General features: G+C 44.9%; 1 protein-coding gene and 1 non-coding gene across 2 annotated transcripts in view; both read right to left on the bottom strand.

Moving 5' to 3' along the window:
- LOC123512189 (CUGBP Elav-like family member 5) overlaps positions 1–27,639 on the bottom strand; it is a 507,702-nt gene that overhangs the window by 297,097 nt on the left and 182,966 nt on the right. The gene's annotated exons all lie outside the window — the stretch shown is intronic.
- Positions 15,291–15,364, bottom strand: Trnaa-ugc. Its single transcript has one exon. It is a non-coding gene; the product is annotated as a tRNA-Ala (tRNA).

Genomic DNA, 27,639 nt, shown 5'->3' with positions numbered 1-27,639 from the left:
ATTGACGCTAAACCCTCCGAATGGCCCTCCACCCATGACGCCAGACTTCCTCCCTGTCCTAGCTCTGCGCACTGCTCTCTCACGCCTCGCCAATCCATCACCGAGGATCCAGGTCGTCGCCGCGCCCCGGGAAGATTTACTACACCTGGATCCCGCCTCGTACATTACCTGCGCCGCGTCTCACCTGTGATCCGAGGAGTGTCATCCAGAAGCCTTACCTGTAGGGAGAGAGAGAGAGGGAAAGGATTAGATGTAGCCTTGGTGTGTGTGTGTGTGTGTGTGTGTGTGTGTGTGTGTGTGTGTGTGTGTGTGTGTGTGTGTGTGTGTGTGTGTGTGTGAGAGAGAGAGAGAGAGAGAGAGAGAGAGAGAGAGAGAGAGAGAGAGAGAGAGAGAGAGAGAGAGAGAGAGAGAGAGAGAGAGAGAGAGAGAGAGAGAGAGACAGACAGACAGAGACAGACAGACAGACAGACAGAGAGAGACAGAGAGAGACAGAGAGACAGAGAGAGAGAGAGAGAGAGAGAGAGAGAGAGAGAGAGAGAGAGAGAGAGAGAGAGAGAGAGAGAGAGAGAGAGCAGAAATATTTAAAAAAAAAACCAAGCTGAGACAATACCGCAACACATATTAATAACGTAGGAAAAACATGTAACACTGTGGAAAAACAAACACCAACTCTCTCTCTCTCTCTCTCTCTCTCTCTCTCTCTCTCTCTCTCTCTCTCTCTCTCTCTCTCTCTCTCTCTCTCTCTTGTTTCCCACAACACATGGCCGTCTCGTCATTGCGATTAATTGTCCTTTATCCACGCATAACAAAGGGAGGTTCATGGAATTCCGGAATATATTTGTCGAGGGGAGATGTGTGTGTGTGTGTGTGTGTGTGTGTGTGTGTGTGTGTGTGTGTGTGTGTGATTGTTTATCTTCCTCTGTATGTGTGTTTGCATCTGTGTGTGCAAGAGAGAGAGAGAGAGAGAGAGAGAGAGAGAGAGAGAGAGAATAGCCGGGGAAATCTGAAACTTTTGTCGGCCACATAATGAAGGGAAGCAGAGTAAGGCAGGTTAGGGCGAGGGCATAGCGGTGAAGACAACACGGTCCGCGTCTTTAAGTTGGCCGCGCGATTACCAGACTTTCATAATCCCACAATTTAATACTTCCTCTCCACGTTCCCCAGCTCCGGCATCGGCAGCTCTGAAGGTTACTACCCCCGCAGAGAAAACATTGAAACCCAACCTTATTCTTTCCTTCGCCTTAAGCGGGAAACTAACTGAGGCTGAGTCGACGAAAAGAGTGGAAATTTATGAATGAGTCATTTTAGTGTTTTATCTCGCACGGATTTCATTCCTTGCTTTAAAAGTTTTCTGCGTCCCAAAAACATAGAGATGGTTTGGTTGGAAGGGGGAGTTTAGTGCTATTATCTTTTTTTTAAGTGAGTTATGTTAGATATTTGAGTGATGGGAGGAATATGTATCTAATAGTTCAATTCAGTAAGATTTTGTTTTTCATAATGATACATAAAAACTACGAAAAACAGGATACATTCGAGTGATTTGGCTTTAATTTCATTCCTGTTTCAATCATTCAGACGTAAATAACACAACACGACAGCTCTGCATTCCGTCACGACCATTATTTTTATTTATTTATTTATTTTTTTTACGGTAAGGCCTATAGCGCCTGTAGGCACACTTGAAGAGTGTATGGGAAGCGCTGTTCAGCTTCCGCCCATTAGTGGCGCAGGCAATTTTATTTATAGTGGTACCCATATTAGGGCCCATTTCACCACCCAAGCTCATCTTGAGTGTAACCACCTAGAACCTGGGTATCATGGTGACATGTAAGTAACTTTAAACCACTCGACAAATGGCAAAGTGTTTTAAGGTTGTACGTGGTGGGATTCAAACCTACGCGTGGACGTCTGCCCGATCCCACGCTCACCACCTTATCCACTACGCTTTATACAAATAGATCCTTTGTAGAAGTCAGCCTAAAATACACACACACACACACACACACACACACACAGTCACTGATCACACCATGGTTAACCACAGTTCTTCAACCAGCTAAGCCTCTCATCTCCCTCTCCCTGCCCCCGTTATCTCGTCACCCAGCAGACCACACACCATCTCGCGACGCTTGGATGGGAGGAAGGCGGAAGGAAGGAGCAGTCCCATGCCACAACTAATCACCCATCAGCCAGGAGTCATAAACCTTCCCGAATCCTTAGAGTCGACAACATTTAATCTGTTCGGGACATTACCTCTTCTCGGCAACAATTTGTCTTATAATGGATTTATCAGATTCTCCTTAATCGCTTCTAATTTGACTTCGACAGATTATTTGGGTGGATAAAGACCTTAGGAAGATCAACGGCGGGAGAGGTGAGGAGAGGGAGAGGGATGAGACGTGCGTGGGAGAGTGACAGGTCAGAGGTGAGAGACGGGAGCAATGGACGAGTGTCAAGACAGAGGGCGGGAAGGAATAGATGAGTTGAGGCTGGGAGAGTGGTAAAGGTGGTTCAGAAGACAAGACTCTGAGGTTGTAAAAATAAAAACAAGACAAGGTGAGTTTGATTATTATGTTTCGTTTTATTTTGAGCTTTCTCAACTCTCAAGCATTCATAGACATCATATCAGGCATTGCGTCAGTCACGTATTACATACGTATACAACTGTGTATAGTAAAACTTCAACTTGGGATTGCACTGCATGTAAAGAAAACACTGCGTTATTAGACCTTCACAGCTCACCTGAGAAGAATGTCTTCCACATGTCGTCGGAAATTCACTTAATATTTTGCCCCTTATTGTCCCTGACGATATCCATGTGATTGAACCTTAGTTAGTTTTAATGACCAGTAGGTTTCACAGAAGATGATTTGTGTAGGAATGTTTTCCAGCACTTCAAGAGACGCGTGGCTCTTCTGTGACTTTGGACACTGACACACAGTCCCAGCCAGCCAGCCATCAGAGCTCATCACCCGGACCAGTCTTAACAAAGTGATGGATGATGCAGCCAGTCACAGACTCTAACAAGTACTCCCACAAGTCGAGCACCATTGGTGTAACGTGACCAGTGGCAGTTACGTGTCTGTCTTTACCACTGATCTCGTCGCTATCAAGCCTCCTCGTCTCACTGAAGTCCCTCTCCACCTCTCTCAGCTCCTCGATCTCAACTCTCCTGGGCGGATAAGACGGGAGACTGATTATCCGACGAGAGGCTTCAAGAATTCCAGGAAGCCGTGCGTAAGCCACGTGAACCTGTGACGCACTGACTGTCTGCCGCCCAGCGTCACCGCCCGCCTCCCACAGGCCACAGATGACTGGACGTGTGCAGACGAGAAAAGCCTCAATACGCTGATGTCCTGCACTGATGGCGGCAAGTAACTTAGATGGAGGTAACTCTCTGGGTAACTCATCTTAAATTGGCACGAATATCTCAAATGAAACATGTCATTCTAAACCCTACAGTTCCCCGATATTCCCTCCCTGGCCTGCGTCCTTGAACACTCCAGCAGCGACAATGTTCTATAGTGTAATTCACAATGTGTGCTCGGCTCTAATGGAAGTGTGCATGGTAGAGAAATAATGAGAACAATGAAAGGCCAAAATAAGACATTATCTAAAAAAAAAAAACACTGATTATTCTTAAATCAAAGTTTTCCTTCAGAGTGTACAGAACCATACGTTTGTTATGATCTAAGTGTTGTTTAGGTGAAGCTCGTCGAAACATCACGACAGAGAGAGAGAGAGAGAGAGAGAGAGAGAGAGAGAGAGAGAGAGTGTGTGTGGCGGGGGGGAGAGGGAAGGCCGGGCGGTGAGTGGAGGGTCAGATAGTAGCTGGTGGAGGCCACAGCAGCAGTAAATCACCAAGATAAGGCGATGGTCAAGCGGTCAGACTCCTTCCCTCGGCCCTGCGTCACCCTCCGCCGCCTCCCGCACCACACGCTGCCTCACGCTGTCAACACAATTACAAAGCCGGACACATCAATGAAGCATTCTGTCTGGTAGAGCATACTTTCTCTCATTGTCAGAGCATTATAAATATATTTAAGCTTGTGAATATTCTTTTTTTAAGTCAAAGAACACAAGCCAAGCATAAAGCTGTGAGAAAAACACGGTGAATAGTGCTTCAAAAAATGTATAAACAAAGAAAGATATCCAAGCCAGCTGAGTCCCGACGTTGTCTTGATAACACATTTGTGTGTAAATCAACAGATGAGATAAACAGGCCATTGCGCGGTGAATGGAGCTGGTTTTATTGCCAAATTAGGCCTCTTTGTTGTGGAAATGTGGGCAAGATACACAGACAGACAGACACACACACACACACACACACACACACACACACACACACACACACACACACACACACACACACAGGCAGCCAGACTGAACACTCGGTAATCCAGGGTTTGGTTTTACACTTAACATTATTACCACTATCCATCACTATTACTATTATTATTGTTATTATGATGATGATGATGATGATGATGATGATGATAATGATGGCGATAATTATCATTATTATTATTATTATTATTATTATTATTATTATTATTATTATTATTATTATTATTATTATTATTATTACTATTATTATTATTATCATTATTATTATTGTAGTAAAGGTAGTAGTAGTAGTAGTAGTAGTAGTAGTAGTAGTAGTAGTAGTAGTAGTAGTAGTAGTAGTAGTAGTAGTAGTAGTTGTTGTTGTAGTAATAGTACTAGTAGTAGTAGCAGTAGTAGTCGTAGAAGTAACATTATTAGATCAAGAGGAAATAAGAATAAAGAGAAAAGCAGGCAGGCAGGCAGGCCGGCAGCGCCTCGCACCTCAGCCCGCCAGGAATGTTTAGCGTGAATCAGACTCGCCACAACACACGCCGCGGAACCAACACAACTCGATGCAGGCTAATTATTTCTCTTAATTCCTTTTTATCGCGCCCTTTTTGCTGCTGGTGTGAAAAAAAGATCCGAAGCTGCATTATGATCACGTGACCTGTAACACACCAACAAACCAACACACCAGCTCACCAATACACCACCACACCAACACTCCCTGCCTTTGTTGCGCTTGTCTTAATTCGTTAAATGATTTCCTTCCCTTTTGTTTATCTTTGGTGTTATTTTTGTTGTTCATCGCTGCAAGATGGGGAGTGGATGGTTCCTGAGTCCTCTTTACTGCAGTTAATGAATTGCAGCTGCAGTTAATGAGTTGAAGACAAGAAGCACGAATATTTCTGTATCGTGATCTGAGGCCGTGTTTTGAAAGGCACATTGATCTCATCAGGACTGCTTTCAAACGCCATACAGGTCACTAGTCAGGTTTTCAAGGGGGTGTGTTATTGCATGGTGTGCGCGCGTGTGTGTGTGTGTGTGTGTGTGTCGTGACATGATCGATGCCAGCGCGTGGGTGATTAATGAGTCATCCCCGTGATCCATCCCAGGCCCTGACCTCAGCTGCTTTTGGATGCTAATACGATCCTGAATGCCTTCTTGCGTGCTGAGGTGTCGGTCCCTCGGTTTAGCGCGTCGCTCATGCTTGTCCCATATGCGTGGCAGGAGTGTGGGTCAACTTACTGCTGCCTGAGGAAAGGTTGTTTTCTCCGGGAACAGAGAAAGGGGAGGATGTATAGGGTAAGGTGTACTGAAGAGGACACGAATTTATACTTTCCGGCGACTGAAGAAAGAGGAAGGAAAGAGTGCGAGGTTAGTCACTGCAAGGATAAGATTAAAGATTTTTGGGAGTAGCAACGAAAAAATGATAATGAGGTAAATTTGAGGGCAAGGAGTGCAGAATGTGGCAGGGTGTTTGGGAATTCGGGAAAGTTCATGGAAGATGTATTTCAAAGAGGGAAGGCTTAATAAATAAGTCTGATGTGAGAAAAGGACAGACTATTAATAAGGACATTCAGTAGAAGGAAAGAAATTGTGGTGAAGTACCCATATTTGAGATAGTAAGACAAAATAATGGCTAGGTGCATTACAGAGAAACTAAAGACTTTATCTCGCTGCCCAAGCCATTTTCACTTTGTATGGAAAGGAAGAGTTCAGTAACAAACACAAGTCACTATCTAGATCACTCCCATGGATGTACAAAACGAATTTCTGTATTAAGTAGCAAGACTGAAGATACCTAAACATCATATTTACTGAATGTTCTCAAATTATGAAAGGTTTATTTTCCTTTTGCTTTCCCTCAGAGCCATCTTTATTTGTTCCCGCTCCACGCTTCAGTAAGCCCTTACAGTCTGCCTGCCCTGCCGGTCAGTGTGCCACCTCGAGGCTCTCTTTCTTGGATCTCGCAAAAGGAAAAGAGGATTTTTTTCTGAGGCAATAATCCTTTAAAGACATTCCGATGTAATATTTAATTGGTTCACAGTATGAGCTTCCAAGTTTTTGCTCATCACTTTTCTTTCTCTTTCATTCAAGTTCAACGTTTCCTTGATTAAAATGTATAAAATGTATTTACATCATATAGGAAGCCATATTACATTTTACATTGCGGCAACGTCAACATTTTCATAATAAAAACTGGTAAGCTTTTTTCATTATTAAAAGCCTCGACCACTTCATTATGATGTTATTTAATTAAAACCACTTAAATAAGCAAAACAGACGTGGCAGTCCCGTTAATTAGACTCATCAGGTGAGGGACTGTGCCTCGTCACCTTCAACACTGTTACGGGGACGGCGCCCTTCACTGCAGCCCACGGCCACGCACTACGCAACATAAAAAGGCCACTGCGCTTCCCTCATGGCGATGTGGCGCTCTCAACACCTCAAGGCCACAAGCCAAGAGACAAATAATAGTGAGACAGGGAGCAATTCCAACACGTTTCTGTTTATTTCCCAGCATTCATAGGTCACAATGGCGATGATGGCGTAAACGATGATGATAATATGTTTCTGTTTGTTTCTAGGTTCTTTATTTCCCGAGTCCCGTTACGTGAGGCAAAAGACCCGAAACATTTTACACTCTCGAAAAGATACTTGAAAAAAAAAAAAGTATATAAAACCATGAAATATAAAACTACCAAATCACTCGAGTTTTGCATAATTTAGAGGCGTGGATGAGGAGGAGGCACGTGTGGGAGCCTTTGGGCAGGGAAGGAGGAAGAAGAAGAGGAGGAGGAGGAGGAGGAGGAGGAGGAGGAGGAGGAGGAGGAGGAGGAGGAGGAGGAGGAGGAGGAGGAGGAGGAGGAGGAGGAGGAGGAGGAGGAGGAGGAGGAGGAGGAGGAAGAGGAAGAGAAGGAGGAGGAGGAGGAGGAGGAGGAGGAGGAGGAGGAGGAGGAGGAGGAGGAGGAGGAAACAACAAGAACAGCAACAACATGGAGGAAAAAAATCATTATCAGCAGCAGTAGCAGCAGTAGTAGCAATATATTGGTGAAAATAGTAGTAGTAGTAGTAGTAGTAGTAGTAGTAGTAATATTAGTAGTGCCAGTTGCTGTTTCTGTTGATGTTGTTGTTGTTGTTGTACTAAAGTATAGTACTAGTAGTAGTAGTAGCAGCAGCAGCAGCAGCAGCAGCAGCAGCAGCAGCAGTAGTAGTAGTAGTAGTAGTAGTAGCAGTAGCAGTGGTAGTAATAGTAGTAGTGGCAGCAGCAGCAGCAGAAGCAAGAGTGGAGGAGGCAGGAGATGTGAATCAGTGTAGTAAACAGTGGCTGAATTATTCACAGTACTTGGTCTCCCCGCCTGCGAGGGAGGCAAAAGTGGCCGTAATGTTGCCCCACGTCATGCAAACCTAAAAATGTGCGAAGCGAACCACTAATGACGTGATTCATTACCTCCGCCTGAATAAACTTCTCCCTCAATGATTTTTCTCCCGCGTGTTCACTTTTTCCTGGCGAGCATTTTATCTTTTTTTTTTTCTTTTCCGTACGCTGCTTTATTAATCCACTTCACTTGCTTTACATGTTTTGAATAAGACAATTTCTCTTTTCAGTAATTATCGAGTCCACTTTTTTTTCCTCATTATTTTTGTTTCATATTTCACTATTTGCAAATTATTCCATTAACCAATAAATTTATTCCACATGCAAGTCACATCCCTTGGCCACTGACAGCTTCTTTATTATCAATCCTCTCTCATATCACATGCTACTTATTACCCTCTACATTCAAAACACAAAGAGAGAGAGAGAGAGAGAGAGAGAGAGAGAGAGAGAGAGAGAGAGAGAGAGAGAGAGTAGCACATGTCACACACCTCTATCCACCAGCCACCCGCCACCACACAATGCTCTCCACCATACTGATTACTTACTGTGATATTTAAGTTTGTATTCTGAAACATTACTGCGCCTCACCTTCACTATTTTCAAAGGTCTTCAATTGAAGTGACACAGATTTTTAAGGGTGTTCCTGTAATTCTAGTGCCATGTTGACAAGGTTTCTGCATTACCAACAGGACATATTACCTTTAGAACTCGGCTAGGTGTCTCTGTGGCCCTTAAAAAATGGTCGAGAGGGAAGTGTTTCTGAATATGACGCTTAGTGCAGCCGTTCCTTTCAGTACTGGGACGCATTTCTACCATGAGTTTTGGATGTGATTAGACGATTTTATTGACATTAGGAAGGCTCTATGGAAGTCAGAAGATTAATGGCCAGACTCTTCACTGTTCTAACCCCAACATAAGTTTCTGAAGCTGTATAAAATCACCATATAGAAAGCAGAATAAAAATGAAAACGTGTCACGGTATTGAAGAGGCTAAGCAGGTGAGGAGGCGACCCAGATACAGAAGTCCATCCATTCCGGGACGCCATACGAAGGAAGAAAGGGGAGCGAAGCAAAGTGGCACATAAGAAACACACAAACAACAACCTTCTCCCACAAGTTGACAGGAATGTTCGCCCGGCATGATGTTCAGGTATTTATCTTCATGTTTACGACGGCCATTCCCTCCGCCACCTGAAGGAGCGACCCAGAAAACTCAACTCCTCCCGTTAGTGAATGTCTCGGTAACGAAAATGACCACAACGACTCTCTCTCTCTCTCTCTCTCTCTCTCTCTCTCTCTCTCTCTCTCTCTCTCTCTCTCTCTCACCCCCCAGCCAACGAGACAGAGTTCGAAGAGTTTAAAGCCAAAATGAGGGTAAACATTTAGGAGTACACGTCCCCCGCTGGTTGTGGTCGCCATTCCCTGGGTTTGGGATTGAAAGGGGGTCGGTTGTCGCGTCTTTGGCCAGTTTCAATTGCTTCGTATCTGAGTTGACGCCTTTTCTCTCGTGCGGAAGAAAACTATTAATTCTTTGTGTAACTTTTCTAGATCTTCGGTTTTATTTATTCATTTATATGTGTCTGTCTAATTATGTATCTCTATCAGCTTATCAGTTTTCTTTATTTTATATACTTTTTTTTCTTAATTTTTTTTTGTCTGAATATCTATTCATTCTTTGTCATCTAATTTATTCACTTTATTCATTTGTTTATTTATTTTGCCTTTTTTTTTTACAGGGTGGAGGAAAAGTGATACATATTTTCTGCATCTCAGTAGTACTGGTTCGTATCGTCTGTAGCTGGGGAATTGAGATTACAGTCAGATGTTTCTCTACTTAAATGGCAGACACAAATACACATACACCCCTCCCCCACACACACACACTGATCAGAGCGGCAGCTTCTACCAGTCATTGACTTCTCAACACTTCAGACATTTAACATTAACGTCAAGTTAACAGGATTTGGTATAAAGATGATTGTTATCGTCGTCAGTATCACTGTGACATGGAGTCCTGCCCGTGCACCAAATACGATACCTAAGACTGGTATAAAGTCTCTCTCTCTCTCTCTCTCTCTCTCTCTCTCTCTCTCTCTCTCTCTCTCTCTCTCTCTCTCTCTCTCTCTCTCTTGCTCTCTCTCTCTCGTATATTCTCTCTCTCTCTCTCTCTCTCCATTCCTCCCTCCCTCCTACCCCACCCCTCTTCCTCCGTCTCCCTGCCTCCCCCTGACGGAGGGACGGATTATGCATAAGTTAGGATCATCAATTATTACTCGATGCACAATCCACTCCACTTTAACATTCAGGGCCACTCAATGGGTTTATCTAAATTGTTGCTCTCTCTCTCTCTCTCTCTCTCTCTCTCTCTCTCTCTCTCTCTCTCTCTCTCTCTCTCTCTCTCTCTCTCTCTCTCTTTTTTTTTTTATCTTTTCTTTATCTTCTCTTTCTCTCTTCTTTCTCTTTCATTAATATTATTTTTGTTCTTCCTCTTATTCTTCTTACTATTATTATTGTTATTATTATTATTATTATTATTATTATTATTATTATTATTATTATTATTATTATTATTATCATTGTTATCATTATTATTATTATTATCATCGTCTTTCCCTGGAGGTATTGTAGACTGAAGAGTAATATTCTGTCTGTGTTCATATATACATGTTGACTCATTATCGTTACTCAGAGAAGAAAAATAGCACATATTGAATGTAAGGACTCTGGCATCATGGAATTAGTGGTTGAGTGACGAAAAAAAAGATGTGGTATTGGTTGTTATTCATGACAGGATTAGTAGTGTTATTATCGTACATTTGTTCAGCGATCACCGGCGCCAACACTACTCTCTCTTATAAGGAGCTGCCTTGAGCCTCACGTTGCACTGTTTATATGATGTACTGAATTTGTTGTGGCGGGAATGTTTGTTGTGGTGGAATGTTCAATCACACTAGTCTTGTTCCCAAAGAATCATCTATGTTTCATGCAGGGACTGTCATGTGTAGTCCTATTGGCTTACTGCGGCTCCCCCTATGTATGTGTTCGTGTTATAGTAATTAATCTCCCTACTGTCCTTCACCGCTGCCATGAAACGCTGTACACTCTACACTCTTCCTTCAATGGTTCCCTTTCCTGTATCATCGGTAATATTACAAACGTTACCTTCCAAACACGTGACAAGGAATTCCTGACGATTAATCGATTTTATAAAAGATGGAACTGCAAAAAAGGAAGCTTAGAGTATTGGGAATCCACCTCTTCTTTTACAAGAAAATGGTGTTAGGCAATGTAAATATGCAGAAATATATGCCGGCGCTGCATTAGTGTTGTGCTCGCTGTGAAATTCAAGCGTGTGCTCGGTCTGGCTAATTAGTGTGTACGGCTCACAGAATAATTAGGAATTAAAGCCTCAGTTTCTGACCCGCCATATCGGAATAAATTCGGCGCCGCGCTGCACGTTCCGTCAGTCCCGCACTTTTTTCGCTAGACGTCCTTTCCATTTATTTGACTGTCAGGTATTTTTACATGTGCATTATTTTAATGCTTTTGTTATTCTAAATTCAAATATAAAACGACGAAAATTGTTCGTGCAAACCTTGGACGCAAATATTTCCTCATTGATTACTTAGGGGTGCAGGTGTGTGTGTGTGTGTGTGTGTGTGTGTGTGTGTGTGTGTGTGTGTGTGTGTGTGTGTGTGTGTGTGTGTGTGTGTGTGTGTGTGTGTGTGTGTGTGTGTGTGTGTGTGTGTGTGTGTGTGTGTGTGTGTGTGTGTGTGTGTGTGTGTGTGTGTGTGTGTGAGTGTTTATACTACACCACGTAACAGGATGGCAAAACAGCTTCTATCGTCGTAATCTATTAAAATGCTACCTGTCAATGCCATCATCACCCTGTCACCAACACACTGTCACCATCACCCTGTTACCATCACTCTGTCACCATCACCCAGTCTTCACATTCTGGCACCACAATTGGGCCAACACACCCTTACACTACCACCCTGCCACCTCTATCTGGGCTCCACCACTCTGACACTGCCCCGCCGTGGCACCAGACAGTGGGCGTAAGGGGACGCTGCTTGTGCCTCAGTAGCGAAGTGACTCAAGGACATGGCTGGGTCGACACCGCAGGAATATTGCCGGACCTGAGTGACCTGCCGCCTTCAGCTGGTCGCGAGGCTGCAGCCATCGCGCCAACAATCACATTTCACACTTGCTGCCTTTCCATGTTTTCGTAATGCCTCAGTAAATTGGAGCACGGGGAGCTAAGTCCGGGTAATCGAGTCACTCTGTTTTTATCACTACCTTTCTCTTCCCTCCAGCGGGACGTGAAGCCATTGGGAACCAATTTCTGGAACAAGTGTCACCACCCGCCTTCATTTTGAGGTGACGTGGTGTGTATGTGTGTGTGTGTGTGTGTGTGTGTGTGTGTGTGTGTGTGTGTGTGTGTGTGTGTGTGTGTGTGTGTGTGTGTGTGTGTGTGTGTGTGTGTGTGTGTGTGTGTGTGTGTGTGTGTGTGTGTGCTTGCGCTGGCGCATGGGCGCACGCGCCGGAGTGCATGAATTCGCGCGCGGGACTACCTGCGCTTTAACGAAAAGGAGAAAAGAGACAGAAATTATACAGGAAATAGACAGACACTGACGAAGGAGCTAGAAAACAGACAGACACAAACAGTAAAAACAAAAGTGAAGTACAATGGACAGACGGAATACACACACACACACACACACACACACACACACACACACACACACACACACACACACACACACACACACACACACACACCAGACACAGGGACACGGAAAAAAAAGAGAATAGACCCAAAGAGGACAAGAGAAAACGAGCAATAAAAAACAAAGAGAAAAATGTGTCTAGACAGTGTGTGTGTGTGTGTGTGTGTGTGTGTGTGTGTGTGTGTGTGTGTGTGTGTGTGTGTGTGTGTGTGTGTGTGTGTGTGTGTGTGTGTATTCTTCAGTCTATTGAATATATATAACATACATCAATGCCAGTAAGGCAGCCATACAGATCAGGCAGGGAATGTGTCTCCCAAAGTCCCGTGCTCCTCTTTGAGAACATAACAAGTCGCTGCTCAAGTACTGATAAGGACAACAATATGAATTAATCTACCTTGGGGTGACTCGCCCGGCAGCATCACACACCCGTGGCTTCTCATAAAGGGAAGGAAATACGCGACGTGCCTGGTCCTTGAAGGAAGTGGAGAAGTTTCTACCCCAACAATTCAGCAAAGTAACTAAAAAGGAATTAACTGACACTATTCACCACCAATTGATGAGGGAACGCTGCCGCTGTTTACGCTCAAAGCCGATACCTTTCGCTATGAGTTACAGAACTTAATATATATATATATATATATATATATATATATATATATATATATATATATATATATATATATATATATATATATATAAAATTCCTAACTGATTTGTCAATCACTGACGAATCGAACTCTGGAGTCCATGAAATGTTGAAATCATTATGAAATAACAGCTTAACAACTCACAATGTCTGAATATCCCCACTTACATCTCCTAAAACCTGGAAGGCGACCTCACCGCACTCGCCGGGATTCTTGGGCGATATTTGCTCACCACGATGACGAATGACTACAAGCGCATCAGATTTTGGAAGAAGAAAACAACCTCAAAGCGTCTGCAAGTAATCATAACACGATTGTGATTTAGAAAGACATCCATGCGTAAGATTCGGAGGCGAGGCGTGTGAGGCCCCGAGAGATGGAGAAGAAATTATCAGGGAGGGGTACGTCCCATGGCTCGATACCGAGAGAGAGAGAGAGAGAGAGAGAGAGAGAGAGAGAGAGAGAGAGAGAGAGAGAGAGAGAGAGAGAGAGAGAGAGAGAGAGAGAGAGAGAGAGAAGAGAGAGAGAGAGAGAGAGAGAGAGAGAGAGAGAGAGAGAGAGAGAGAGAGAGAGAGAGAGAGAGAGAGAGAGAGAGAGAGAGAGAGAATGCACACCGCTTTATGGTCATCAGAATCGTGTCTTCAGCTTTCCTCGTCATTTGTAGGAAGGTTTGAAGGTACCGTGAGTTGAGTTCTTGGTGTGAGTGCGTGAGTCACGTGTCACGTTACTTAGTTATATGTACGAGGTTCTCTGCGGGATGCGGTAATCGCCCAACTGAATCGTTTGATTGCGTTATGGTGATGGAAACGATAATATCAATAGCTAAATGTTGTGTGATTATCATTTATCACTAACATTTTACACATTAATACTGATAACAGTGAAAAAGACCAGTTTTTCCAAAATGTGGCAAAGACAACAGGAAACCAATAAGTTTGGAATGCATATAAGTAGTGTAAGCAATCCACCTAGACGCACAGGATGGCAGATAACATCATAGAAAAAACGTGTGGTGTTTCTACGAGAACAGAGGCACAAATGGGGGAGCATGTGGCGGAGGCGGCAAAACTACACTAAATCGCGTCTGGCCAATGAAAACGGAAGTAATTCTGAACCTCGGAAAGAGGCAGACCTCTCCCAGAGTGACATCGGTATCGGCACAATGGCCGCCCTTATTATCCAGAGCCGTGCCTTGATGGCCCCATATCGCCCCATCACTTACAATGTCAGATTAAAAGGATGAAGCTAGATGAAGCCTGCGGACCGCATGGCTCCAGCCGGGCCCGCCTTTACCGCTTCCAGACCTGTGCATTCATCATAATCGCCCCGCGTAATCCACTCTTCTCACCTAAAGTGAATCCAGATTGGAGGGAAGCGCTGTACTGCTCCCAATAGTCCAGCGAGGAGAGACGACCACCGCTCCTGCTATTATCGAGGGTGAGCCGCACACCTCTCGCCAAAACTTTATGATGGGTCGGCCTGGGATGTACTCAACGGCCAGAGAGAGATTATAAAGGTAAAATTAAGGAAAATTAAGACTCTTTACCAATGGCCATATTTCTCAGTATTAAAAGTTGGTTCCATTATCAACCTTACAATACTACGAAAGTTGTGTCATTAAGAAGACATGAATATGAAGTTTTGTGTTCCTGCACGTGGTACACATGAGGACAACAGGCCGCTGTAGCTGAGTTCATCGATACACCTGGCGTGCTGCTTCTCCCAACATGAAGAAAATATCAAACCCAAGGATAATAGATAATGAAATTGATGTTTTTTTCATTATGATTTTCTTTTTTTCTGGTTCTTATAAGAAGATTGGCAAAGTAAAGACTATAGGGCAAGATAAAAAGATTGAAAAACAGGTTCACTGAGGATTCTAGTCTCAAAAAGACGAATCAAAAGGAATGTCCAAAGTTGTAAGGAAAGGTGTCTTGCATCTAATGGGAATTACTACTGTTAAAAAACGTGTGTGTGTGTGTGTGTGTGTGTTTCACTATTTTGATCTGCTGCAGTCTCAGACGAGACAGCCAGACGTTACTCTACGGAACGAGCTCAGAGCTCATTATTTCCGATCTTCGGATAGGCCTTAGACCAGGCACACACCACACACCGGGACAACAAGGTCACAACTCCTCGATTTACATCACTGCTAGGTGAACAGGGGCTACACGTGAAAGGAGACATACCCAAATATCTCCACCCGGACGGGGAATCGAACCCCGGTCCTCTGGCTTGCAAAGCCAGCGCTCTAACCACTGAGCTACCGGGCGTGTGTGTGTGTGTGTGTGTGTCTACCTATCTGTTTATCTTCCTGCATACTGCACAGGCCTTCTTCTAGCAGCTGGCACCCCCCTCCCACCGACACACACACACACACACACACACACACACACACACACACACACACACACACCAGCAAGCTGACAGAGTGAGCAGAGACAGACACATCACACATCACACATCACACTTTTCCTGGCCACGTCACACATAAAAACACACACTCCTATATAAAGCACATTTTGTTACTCTTTTTCCATATTCATACACCTACACATAAACTGCATATATACTGCAGTACTAATTTCATTAATGCCAAGTTTCATACACACAGGTATGCAAATGTTCTGTTTCAGAATTGCAAAGTTGGCAGAACATAAACTGCACAAGAGTCGTTATCAGCACTACGGTAATTGGCGCAAAAGGTCGCGGGTGTGACGGACATTAACCTCAGAGCATATTTTTCCCGAGCCCTCCGAGCCCCAGCCTCCAACCGTCAGCCGCCAACCGCCGCACTCACCATAGGACGCCTCGGCAGCACCGTGTTCATAAATACTATTACTTTTAACGACCGCATCAACCCGAGGTGAGCTGGAGGCCGCCGAAAAATATTATCCAGGACATTAAATTACTGGCGGCTCTTCCCCCCTTCCCCTACCACCGCTTCCCACCCCCTGTGCGCGTGAGTGGCGGTGGGACCAGACAACTTCGACTCGCTGAATTAGGTATTGATGGCGCCGCGTAACCGATCTGTCCAGCCGGGCAAGTTACGGTGCTGTGTGTGATAAGGCGAACCGTGGTTGCCGCTCCCGCCACTGTTATAATTAGCAGTAAAGCTGCTAGTTCCGCGTCAGTTTTACTTATCAACCTGGAACACGGAAAAAAGGAGTACCATTTTCAACTTGCAATTCTAACCAGCTGTGGTGACCTCTACCTGCACTTCCTAAAATTCAAACTGGAATAAAAGAAACGCCTGAGTACTAATTCTGAGGCCTCATTCATATAAATAAATAGATATATATACAATGAATGAATAGATATACAAGTAAATAAATATTATGTATATATATATATATATATATATATATATATATATATATATATATATATATATATATATATATATATATATATATATATATATATATATATATATATATATATATATATATATATATATATATATATATATATAGAGAGAGATAGAGAGAGAGAGAGAGAGAGAGAGAGAGAGAGAGAGAGAGAGAGAGAGAGAGAGAGAGAGAGAGAGAGAGAGAGAGAGAGAGAGAGAGAGAGAGAGAGAGAGAGAGAGAGAGAGAGAGAGAGAGAGAGAGAGAGAGAGAGAGAGAGAGAGAGAGAGAGAGAGAGAGAGAGAGAGAGAGAGAGAGAGAGAGAGAGAGAGATAAAAGTATAGATGAATGCATACATATACGTTCGGTCACACTGTAACAGGATTCAAGGCTGAAGAGTGATATTCCTACAAACACTTGCAACGAGTCTCAGTACAAGCTAAGATCTTGCCGCCGCCTGGCTGGTCAGAACACACACACACACTAACACCAGTAGGAGTCCCTCGGGAATTACTACAACAATAGTACCTCGGGCAGTCAGTAATTACTTGGCCGCAGTGACACTCCATCAGAGCGTTGTGCCCCCCTCTCCCAACCCTGGCGTAATGAAGAGCGGGGCCACGTGATGAAGGCGCCGCTCAGGTGTGCTGTTCGCCACGTAATTATTGTCCTATTCAGGAGTATAAACCCGAGCACCTTTCTCCTTCTGGCTCATTTTCTTAGGGCGAAGTTATTGGTGATCATAAGTGTCTTTGTAAATACAGGCGGAGAATAGGGAAGCAATTGAGAGGACAATATACTCCCATGGGCGGCAAGGGGGGAACAGTGGAGGAAGCGCAGCAGCAAGCACATATACGTACACGGCAGACCGCGAATGGTCCACGGTCGATACCAAAAGGTTTATTTTTAACATATTCACCTGGGGACAAATTTATGTAAATTAGCATAACATCGAATGGTGTTGGTGCAAATATTTCCTGAAAATAGTTACTCCCGCTCTTCACAAAGTGTTATTTGCATGTACAATGTTCCAATTTATAGAACAAAAAAAAAGTCAGCATTATTTTATTGCCCTTTGCTCGTCAGTCAAAAATTCCTTACACATTTGGCTGGCGGAGCACAGAGGAAGTTAACCTCGCCTTCCGGAGAGAGGGCAACGTCTTGAAAACATACTCATACAGGAAAAAAAAAAATTAGTACGTTCTGCACACATTGCAGATGATTAACATTCTCTTTACTTCTCTCCGACCCAAGATTTCACACGAACGTTAACATTCAAACCTCCATCAAGGGACGCGTCGACGCCGCCGCCGCGGACGTGACGGTGGCAATACTGACTGTGGCACAACAACTGCTGACAACTTCATTAGGAAAGCAAAAGATTGACCCTTCGTTTCCTCTTCTACCGACAGACTCGGCCCTTGTTGCCTCCACTCACCCAAGCACGCCCACACTTGATGCCGCATCCCCCTTCCGCACCTCTCTCTCTCTCTCTCTCTCTCTCTCTCTCTCTCTCTCTCAAAACACTTCTCGCCCCCTGTTTTCTCTCCTTCCCTCCAAGTACTTGCTCTCCTTCACTTTCTCTTCTTCGCTCGGTCCCTCTGGGTACTCACTCACTTCCTCACTCTGCAAATATAAACCATCCTTCCTAACTTCACGGACTTTTCTGTACTCACTATCCAGTTTGCAAGATTATCACCAGCATTTCCCCTTCGGTACAATTGCTGCTACCATGGCACAGCTTTGCCTGCAGATCGGCGACAAGCTGCGGCTATTCCTATGTAAATGAGGAATCACATTGCAGTACTTAAGCAGCGGTTATAAAGAGAAGCAGAAGAGGTAAAGGGTGGCTGAGTATGAGTTGACCCTCCGGATTAAGCTCGCGGCTCTAAACATCACCGACCCGACACTGACATTTGGATAACTGAAACTAAACATGTGGAGAGCAAATATTTACGGAGGCTGATGAGGAGCCGCCGCCTCCCACGCTGGCGGCAGGATAACCTCGGCTCCTTGGGAAGGTTTCTGCCCCAGAACAGCGGCGCGGCTTCCCTCCTTTTAATACGTGATGAGTTCCGAGAATAAGAGGGGGTCCTGATATGTATCTATTTATGTATTTTTATCTATTAATCTCTCTCTCTCTCTCTCTCTCTCTCTCTCTCTCTCTCTCTCTCTCTCTCTCTCTCTCTCTCTAATGTACCATTTCTCCCTCCCGTTTACTTTCCATCTTGGTCACCATTACTATATTATATTCCTTATTCATTTCATTACATCCCTTGGTTCATATGATTCAGTCTCTTAATTAAATATCAATTCCAAGTCTCCCTCGCGCCCTTCAGCCCGCGCCGCCCCTCGCCTTATCACGCCGTCCCCTTCACAGCGTCACATCGCCGCCGCCACAAGCCTTCACTCAGCCAAGCCTCTTCTACTTACCCGCCATAAAATGCTTATCGTCACTTCGCCCCATCCCTTAATCGGCTTTCCCATAACATTTTATCACCGCTCAAACTCTTCACCCGCGGAGGAAATTCTTTACCACACTTCACTTCCACGTCATTAACCTGAACCGTCCGCGCCATTACACTACACCTTGACTTCATTAGGTATACAAATTCGCCACGCTCTTCAATTCCTCTCCCCCAGTCTGTCCGTCAGTCAGACACACGACGCTCTCCTCCCCACTTTCCCTCTCTACTGGTTCTCGGTGTTCGTCAAGGCGAGTGTTCGCACCGCATCACCTCTCCCAGTGTTATTTATTATGATGGCACCCCGCTCACCTCAGGAACCCACGTCCACACAGGCCACTGTTCAAAATTATGAAAACTGAGTGTTGGTGCAAATTCTCTCTCTCTCTCTCTCTCTCTCTCTCTCTCTCTCATTACCGGCCACATTGACACTCTGCGCCCTTTACGTCTCCCGCCGCGCCGCTCCCGTCGTGCCTCGCGCCTCACATTCTCATCTGGCTGCCCATTTTCTGCTAGCTTGTGTCTTTTATCGCCAAATTTTCCGCTCTGCAGCCCATTGAGCAATATCTTGTTACTGTTTGCCACGCTCGGATATTTTCATACAAAAAAATTAAGCCGAGATTTCTTTTATTCGTGCGCTTTTTTTGTTTTTATATCAAGGTATTAAAGACACGCGTATCCCTGCTCCCTGTCTCCCTGCTCTTGTAACCCTGCCAGCATGCCCTTAACTCATTCCCTCTCATGCCTACCTTGACCCCTCTGTACATTGTCTCATACCTACCTCTTTGCCTATCCTGTCCGTGTCCATTGCCTTATCCTCCCCGGCCTACCTAACCTACCCACCCATGCGGCCCCTCTGCCCACTACCTCACCTTCCTTCACTACCTATCCTGCCTCTCTGTACCTTTTATGATCCTCCTCAGTCCTATTTCCCTACTTTTCTGTTTCCTCTTCAGTATGTTACCTCTTCCTTCCCTCCCTGCACCCTGCCTCTCCTGGCGTGACCCGTCGGCTCCTCACCTCTAATCTGGAGGCTCGTTCCGTCGCCCGTACTCAGTCATCACTCAAGCCTCGCACTCATCACACAGCTTCGCCCTCTTCACCCACCTCTTGCAGTCTCCCAGTTTCTTTCACACATGTATATTGGGTTATAACTCTTACTCTTTGCTTTATTTTCAGGATTTCATTGCTTGCCTGATTTGTCTATTTATCTACTGGTGTGTGTCTAAGCATTTGTACTTGACATTCTCCGATTTTTTGTCATGTTTCTATAACCATTTCAAGAGAAAGTTATCAGTACACCTAAAGAATTCAAGTCTTTCACTCTTAGTTTCCTTTTCTATTTACTTTTTTTTCGGGGAGGTGGTGGAGGGGGAGGAAAGTGGCAATAGGATGCACTTTCTTTTTTTTTGGCTTTTTTATTTCTTTTATTCTATTTATTCTTCTCTCTTTTTTGTGAGCCACCTTTCCTAGTAAAAGAAAAAGAGTGACACAACAAGCACAACTGTCCCAGGTTTGTGTGTACAGTCACTCTCCTGATGCTTCGCCTCAGGGACGCACAGCAAACATTCTGAGCTGCAGTTTCAAATTCTTTGCACTAAATGACAACCAATGGCGCACCGGCTCCCACACACACCCGGCCCCTGACTCTTGCGCCCGCCCTCGCACAAGACGGGCGTGGGCGAAACTGGAAGCAGGTTTTCAGGTTTTCTCTCCCGGCTACGACGTCTACAAACTTGACATTAACAAGACTGATGCACCACCAACATTGAATTTGCAGCACGTCGTCCTGAGAAAACGGCCAATTCGGCACAGAGAAGGCGCTCAAATGATAGACTCGCAAATTGGCAACAGAATCAGTGAAATCAAAATGAACTCGAAGCTACTAATTCACTTGCATTATATAATACTTATACTACGCTGTGCCTCGCTCCTGGAACACTACTTATGGCTTGATTAAGTCCATGTGTGAGGCGAAGGGCGCTCGTCACTCACTGCCAACATGCAATCACTTCTGCTCTTTATATCAGCGTGTTTACTGCCACTGGAATTAGTATTTACTGGTATTTACAATGTCAGGTAGTGGCTTAATTTGCATAAGTGAAACGCATTCTTGCAGCGAAGAAATTCATTGCAATATTCTTGACAGAGAGAGAGAGAGAGAGAGAGAGAGAGAGAGAGAGAGAGAGAGAGAGAGAGAGAGAGAGAGAGAGAGAGAGAGAGAGAGAGAGAGAGAGAGAGAGAGAGAGAGAGAGAGAGAGAGAGAGAGAGAGAGAGAGAGAGAGAGAGAGAGAGAGAGAGAGAGAGAGAGAGAGAGAGAGAGAGAGAGAGAGAAGCGCCCAGTTCCATTACTAAGTCCCACTGAAGAGTAAATGTTTAGTTGTCTTGAAAAACGGGGGAACTCTTGCAAGCCTTTCATACTCTACGTAAACTTCTCTTTACTTTCCAAACATCTGCACCAGTAAGACAATTCATCGATAAGTAACAAAAACAACAACAGCAGCAACAACGACAACAACAACAACAACAACAACAACAACAACAACAACAACAACAACAACAACAACAACAACAACAACAACAACAACAACAACAACAACAACAACTGCAACAACAACAACTGCAACAACAACAACTACAACAACTACAACAACTTCAACAACAACTACAACAACTTCAACAACTACAACAGTATTAGCAGCATCAATTCGCACATTAGCAAAGTCATCTTCAACATATTGGACTGTCTTCAGTATTTAAATCTGGGAGGCACACAAAAGGGCAATTATTTGACGGTTTCGTTACCTTGATTGTTCAATTTCCAGAAACAATGAAACGCGAAGCAAGTAATCTTATCTGGCCAATACAGACCCGATCCCAATAGCACCTCACCTCTCCCCCAACCACCGCTACCACTGCTACCACTGCCATCACTGCCTTCCTCCCCTTCCTCCTCTTCCTCTTCCTCCTCCTCCTCTTCCTCCTCTTCCTCCTCCTTCTCTAACCCTTTGCCAATTCTTCTTAACATTTTTCCTTTTCTTCCTCTTCCTCGTAATCCTTTTCCTTCTCCTCCTCTCCCTAGCCATTTTCCTTCTTCTCCTCCTCCTCCTAACATTTTTTTTTTCTTCTCCTCCTCCCATAACCGTTTTTCTTTTCTCTTTTCTTCTTGTTCTTAATTTTTTTTCTCCTCATCCTCCTCTTTTTCTTTCTCCTTTACTTCCACACACACACACACACACACACACACACACACACACACACACACACACACACACACACACACACACACACACACACACACACACACACACACACACACACACACACACACACACACACACACACACACACACACACACACACACATATATATATATATATATATATATATATATATATATATATATATATATATATATATATATATATATATATATATATATATATATATATATATATATATATATATATATATATATATATATATATATATATATATATATATATATATATATATATATATATATATATATATATATATATATATATATATATATATATATATATATATATATATATATATATATATATATATATATATATATATATATATATATATATATATATATATATATATATATATATAATTTTATCCTCCTCCTACTTCTATTACTCGTATTCGTTGTCCTCCCTCGCCCTCTCTCTCCCCCGCCTGCACAAAGCCTCACTCCCGGCGCCGGAAAGAGCCATGTGAGCGTTCAGGGCGAACAGCTGGAAGGGGATGTTTAGGTCACCAAATGATAATCTCGTCAAGGAAAAATGTTAGTAGTTAGATTTTGTGGGGATGACGTACGAGCCACGCGACCATTTTAAGCCTTCAAGGGTCAGCCGTCAACAAAGGCCTGTGCCGCCTTGATGAAGGTAAATGGAACAAGCTTGTGGATCTTATGGTCACGGAAGCCGAGACACGCCACGAAGGGAGCCGCCGCCGGCCCCTCACACTCCCATCAATACACAAAGCCTCACATCCCTCCTTCCAGCCACGCTTCTCTTTCCTCCTCAGTAAACAACGAATTAAGCAGTTTTTTCCACACCTCGTCCAGCCTCCTTGTATAGACTTCTCCTTGATTTCATATTTCATTGATATTGGACGAATGAATACACACACAAAAATGGAGAACGTCTAATTCCGGATCAAAGGTTGAGTGAGAGCCGTTGTGTATTTCCGTCCGTGACGCTGGCTCAGCACGGCAGGAAGGCTGGGGCAGGGAAGGAGAGGAACAAGAAGGGAGGGAGAAGGAAGAAAGGGAAAGAGGAGGAAATACAGGATTGTGATAGAAGGAGGCGAGGCTGGCAGACGTGGTTCTTCCCAGTAAATTTGTTGGCTGCCATGACACACGGCTTCCGCCGCCAGGCCGCGCACACCAAACACCATCATGAGAAATGGTGACAGCCGCTACACTCCCCACCTGGAGCTGACAAGCCTTCTGCTGACGATGTAATTACCTCCGTGCCTCTCCCTCCCCCAACTTGTGACTTGAAGAATCGTCAGGAAGGAGAGGACGAATGGTCCCAAGTCACGCCCAAACAAACACTTTCCTTTCAGTGGCAGGCATGCGGTGAACACACACCGACGCCAGCTTAATGGCACGCTGGGGCAGTGCGAGCATCCCCACAGCCGGCTGGGCCTAGAGGGCTGTGGTGAGGCGCGGCAGGCGGGCATGGGTACCGCCTAAAATGTTTGATGGAAACACTTACCGGAACCTCTAGTAACGTGACCAGTGTACAGCTGCGACTCACGTCCTGCAGCGGAGCAATCAACCACATGTCACCCACACACCGACCTGCCATTGAGCGAACCACAGCGATGTGGTTCGGGACTTGAAAGGCGTGACTTCATTCGTAAAAACACGCGTGCCTGAGCCATCACGGGCCAGGCCGACCACCACCATCTCAAGGCGCACACATGCCCTGGAATTTTGAACAAAGTGGGTGATTTTTAAGTTATTTCATGACGAAAGATTCGAAGCAGCGAGGACACGTGTCCAAGGTTGTGCCAATATGCAGCAGTACGTCACTGTAACTTCTACAACCGCCCATCTCCAACGAGGACCTGTAGAATGCTTAGAACGCTTCCCCCTTGAGCCCAGCACCCACCATGTCAGGGCAAGATGAGGCAGGCGGGTGCCTGGCGTCCTATAGCCACATGTCCTCCTCATCCAACAGGGCATAGCTAGGCTTGGCGAGGTGCGACAGAGTACCCATCGTCTTGTTACCCCAGCACCGCTCACAACTTCCAAACTTACTCCTTTTGTGACTGGAAGTAGCCTCTGTTATATGCCACAAGCAAGTTTTTATTTAGGAACTTGGAGCAGGGCGTGTTCCATTCGAAAACCTGCAGGCAAACCCTCAATGTATTCCGCGGGAAAGTTTTACTTGTCCCAAGACGAAAGATTTGGGCGGCATTTTTCTACGCACGTCGTCGGCACGTGTATGTAACTCTCGAAATTGGATTCCAAGTTGGAATTGTCTCAGACTCTTATTCATCTAATGTTTTCTTGCCATACTTTTCTCATCTAAATTTTCCATGTTTTGGTGGAAAGAAATTCTAGAAAAGAGTGCATTACACACACACACACACACACACACACACACACACACACACACACACACACACACACACACACACAATGTGCCCAGTTCAGGATCAGGAATGATAACGGAGAGAGTACTTAAACGCAGGATAAACCAGTAGGCTCTGGGGGAAAGAGGGAAGGAGGGAAGGAAGAGGAAGGAGGAAGGAAGAGATGAAGAAATAGAAAAGAAAGGAGGAAATGAATCTGGTGAGCAAGGAGAGGGGGAGAAGAGGAAGAGGAAGGATAAAAATAATAGATCAACTCAAAAAGGGCGGCGCTGCCTGGGCCAGCAATAACCCGCCTGTACGGACTGCATCGGCCATTCCGGGGCGGCAGCGCATGAGAAAAATGAACTAGAGACCCGTCGATTTATCAAGAGGGAGAGCGTGTGAGGCGCCCCCGGGCATCAGATCGCATTATCGTGTGCGAGAGGACCCCGCCTGGCTTTATTTGTCCTTCAGGCCCCAAGTCCGTAGACCAACAGAATTTAAAGTAGACGAGGGAGAAGTGAGCGTCACAGCGGGCTCTGTGCTCCTCTTCCTCTCCTTCCTCCGCCCCTTCTCCCAGGGTCTCCCTGGGCTGCCAGAATTCACCTCACCTTCCACTTCAAAGCCCAGGGCTCGCCTGAGGTGGCAGCGCGCTCATCCACTCTGTGCACAATGCCACACCACCACCACCACCATTGCCACCACCGCCACACTCACCACGTGAGCAGAAATGGTGCTACCAAGTGCTGGCCGCACTTGCCTGCAGCCACACTTGCTACTCGGGCAAAATATACCCCACGCCAAACTTTACTCGTTTACAGGCAGGAAAGTCCCACTTGTTGAGGCAAGCAATGATCGTGGAGGTTGCTGAGATGGCGCCAATCTTGCCTTGATTTCAGTTTATTTCAGTCAGGCCATTCTGTCAGACGCACCAATTTGCCGGTGTTCCTTCAGCCTGCAGCTTCAGGCGAGGCTCACCACCACCTCTTTAGAAGCGAGCAGCCGTGACGCTTATAAAGATGCTGGCGATCTTGCCTCCACCTTCATTAAAACTCATGTGTTACTGATAAACTTTTTTCATATAAGAAATGTTCAAAATAACTTAATCCGTGTTTGTCTCAATGAAAGCATACAGACGCTTGAAAATGCACTCTCTCTCTCTCTCTCTCTCTCTCTCTCTCTCTCTCTCTCTCTCTCTCTCTCTCTCTCATCGCATGACGTTAATTTCCTTCACGTTAAGGCGCGAGTCTGAACACCTGCCGCCTATGTTGCCAATTAGCGCAACACACCTTATCTCCGCGGCGTGAGGCGCCTCGTGACATCGCCTGGCCGGGAGATGTTTCAGGCTCGAGGAGTCACGACACGAGAGGCGCACATGACGTATGCGGGCTGGGGATGGAATGAGCTCCAGGTAACTCACCACACACACACACACACACACACACACACACACACACACACACACACACACACACACACACACACCGCCGGATAATCAATTGCAAGCATAATGTAGTCAATTAAGTTACAGCCAGAGGGTGAAGGCTGCGTGACTGTTGGCTGTGATGCCACGCCCGCCAGGCAGGGAGGGAGGCTGTGTAATTCACCACGGTCGTCTGCTGGTCACCCAGCCAATCTTTCCCATTACGAAGCGAGCTCAGAGCTCATAGACCGATCTTCGGGTAGGACTGAGACCACAACACACTCCACTCACCGGGAAAGCGAGGCCACAACCCCTCGAGTTACATCCTGTACCTATTTACTGCTAGGTGAACAGGGGCTACACATTAAGAGGCTTGCCCATTTGCCTCACCGCCCCCAGGACTCGAACCCGGGTCCACTCGATTATGAGCCGAGAGTGCTAACCACTGCACTACGCGGTGTGTGTGTGTGTGTGTGTGTGTGTGTGTGTGTGTGTGTGTGTGTGTGTGTGTGTGTGTGTGTGTGTGTGTGTACAGGCAACTTCCTCTATTTCAGAAGACATAATATGCTTTATCAAGGAAAGCAAAAATTGTTTCTTTACTAACAAGCATGAGGTGAAAATAACAAACATAGGCTTGTATGTAGAGGAAATGAAAACCGAAGAATAACTGTCCTCAGCTCGTCAACTTGGAAGCAAGCGCCATCTGGATAGGAAAGGAGAAGCAGGTGAGGTAACAGAGCAATGCAATACTAATAAGGATTGATGCTGGTAAACCAGTGCAGTAATGAGTAATGGTAAAGAGTCACTCAACATGCTGCACTTACTCCCTCTGTATTATGAGTTTCCCCTTTATCTTAAGTCATCTGATCTCTTGACTCTCTCCTGACGAAACGCACGAAGATATGAAAGTAAGAAGAAAAAGGAAAGCTGGAAAAACATATCTTATATCCACATACCATCTTCATCCACAACCTCGTGTTTTCAAACACTTCTGCGCTTGACACCCACCATTTGAAAAGGCTTTATTTAAATTTACACGAGGTTTTCGGCTGTATCTACCGTACCACAGATGAACTAAAAAGATTTCTACATTATTAACTCTTGAAAATCCCGTTAATCATCCCTGTAGCCCTTGAAAATAGTCGTGGTGAGAGAGCAAAGCATTTCTGAATATAGCCACAGACTGATCTTAAAGCCTCCAAATGACTCACTACTAGCAATCTGATTACTGAGCCTTTTCCATTCACTCTGGTTGAGAACTAATGTATTCCTGTCTCTCAAACCTGGCAAATGAAATGATGGATTATAAGCGGATGAGAACAGGAGAACAGAAGAGAAACATGACAAGGAATGTGCTGTGATACTCGAACTTAAACCAGGACAGCACGTAAACTTGTAAGCCGCCCTGATTGGTGAGCCGTGAAGAGAGGGAGTGAAGCTGACGCCCTATCAAGGTATTCATGAGAGGATGGGACACGATATCAAAAGACAATACGAAGAACCACATGAGAAAAAGACAGTCAAGGTGGAGAAAATAATTACCTCACAAAACTAATATTTATTCACGTTTGTATCACCATTGCATTCTATCTACGTATTCTTTCTGTTAGGTGGTGATAGTGATGGTGGTGGTGGTGGTGGCGCCTCGAGTCACCACAGTTCGCCTGGGAAGATAAGAAGAGGATCT

This window comes from Portunus trituberculatus, chromosome 33 (assembly GCF_017591435.1).
Source record: "Portunus trituberculatus isolate SZX2019 chromosome 33, ASM1759143v1, whole genome shotgun sequence".
Taxonomy (NCBI): domain Eukaryota; kingdom Metazoa; phylum Arthropoda; class Malacostraca; order Decapoda; family Portunidae; genus Portunus; species Portunus trituberculatus.
The sequence above is the reverse complement of the archived record's forward strand: the minus strand, read 5'-3'. Positions and strand labels throughout refer to the sequence as shown.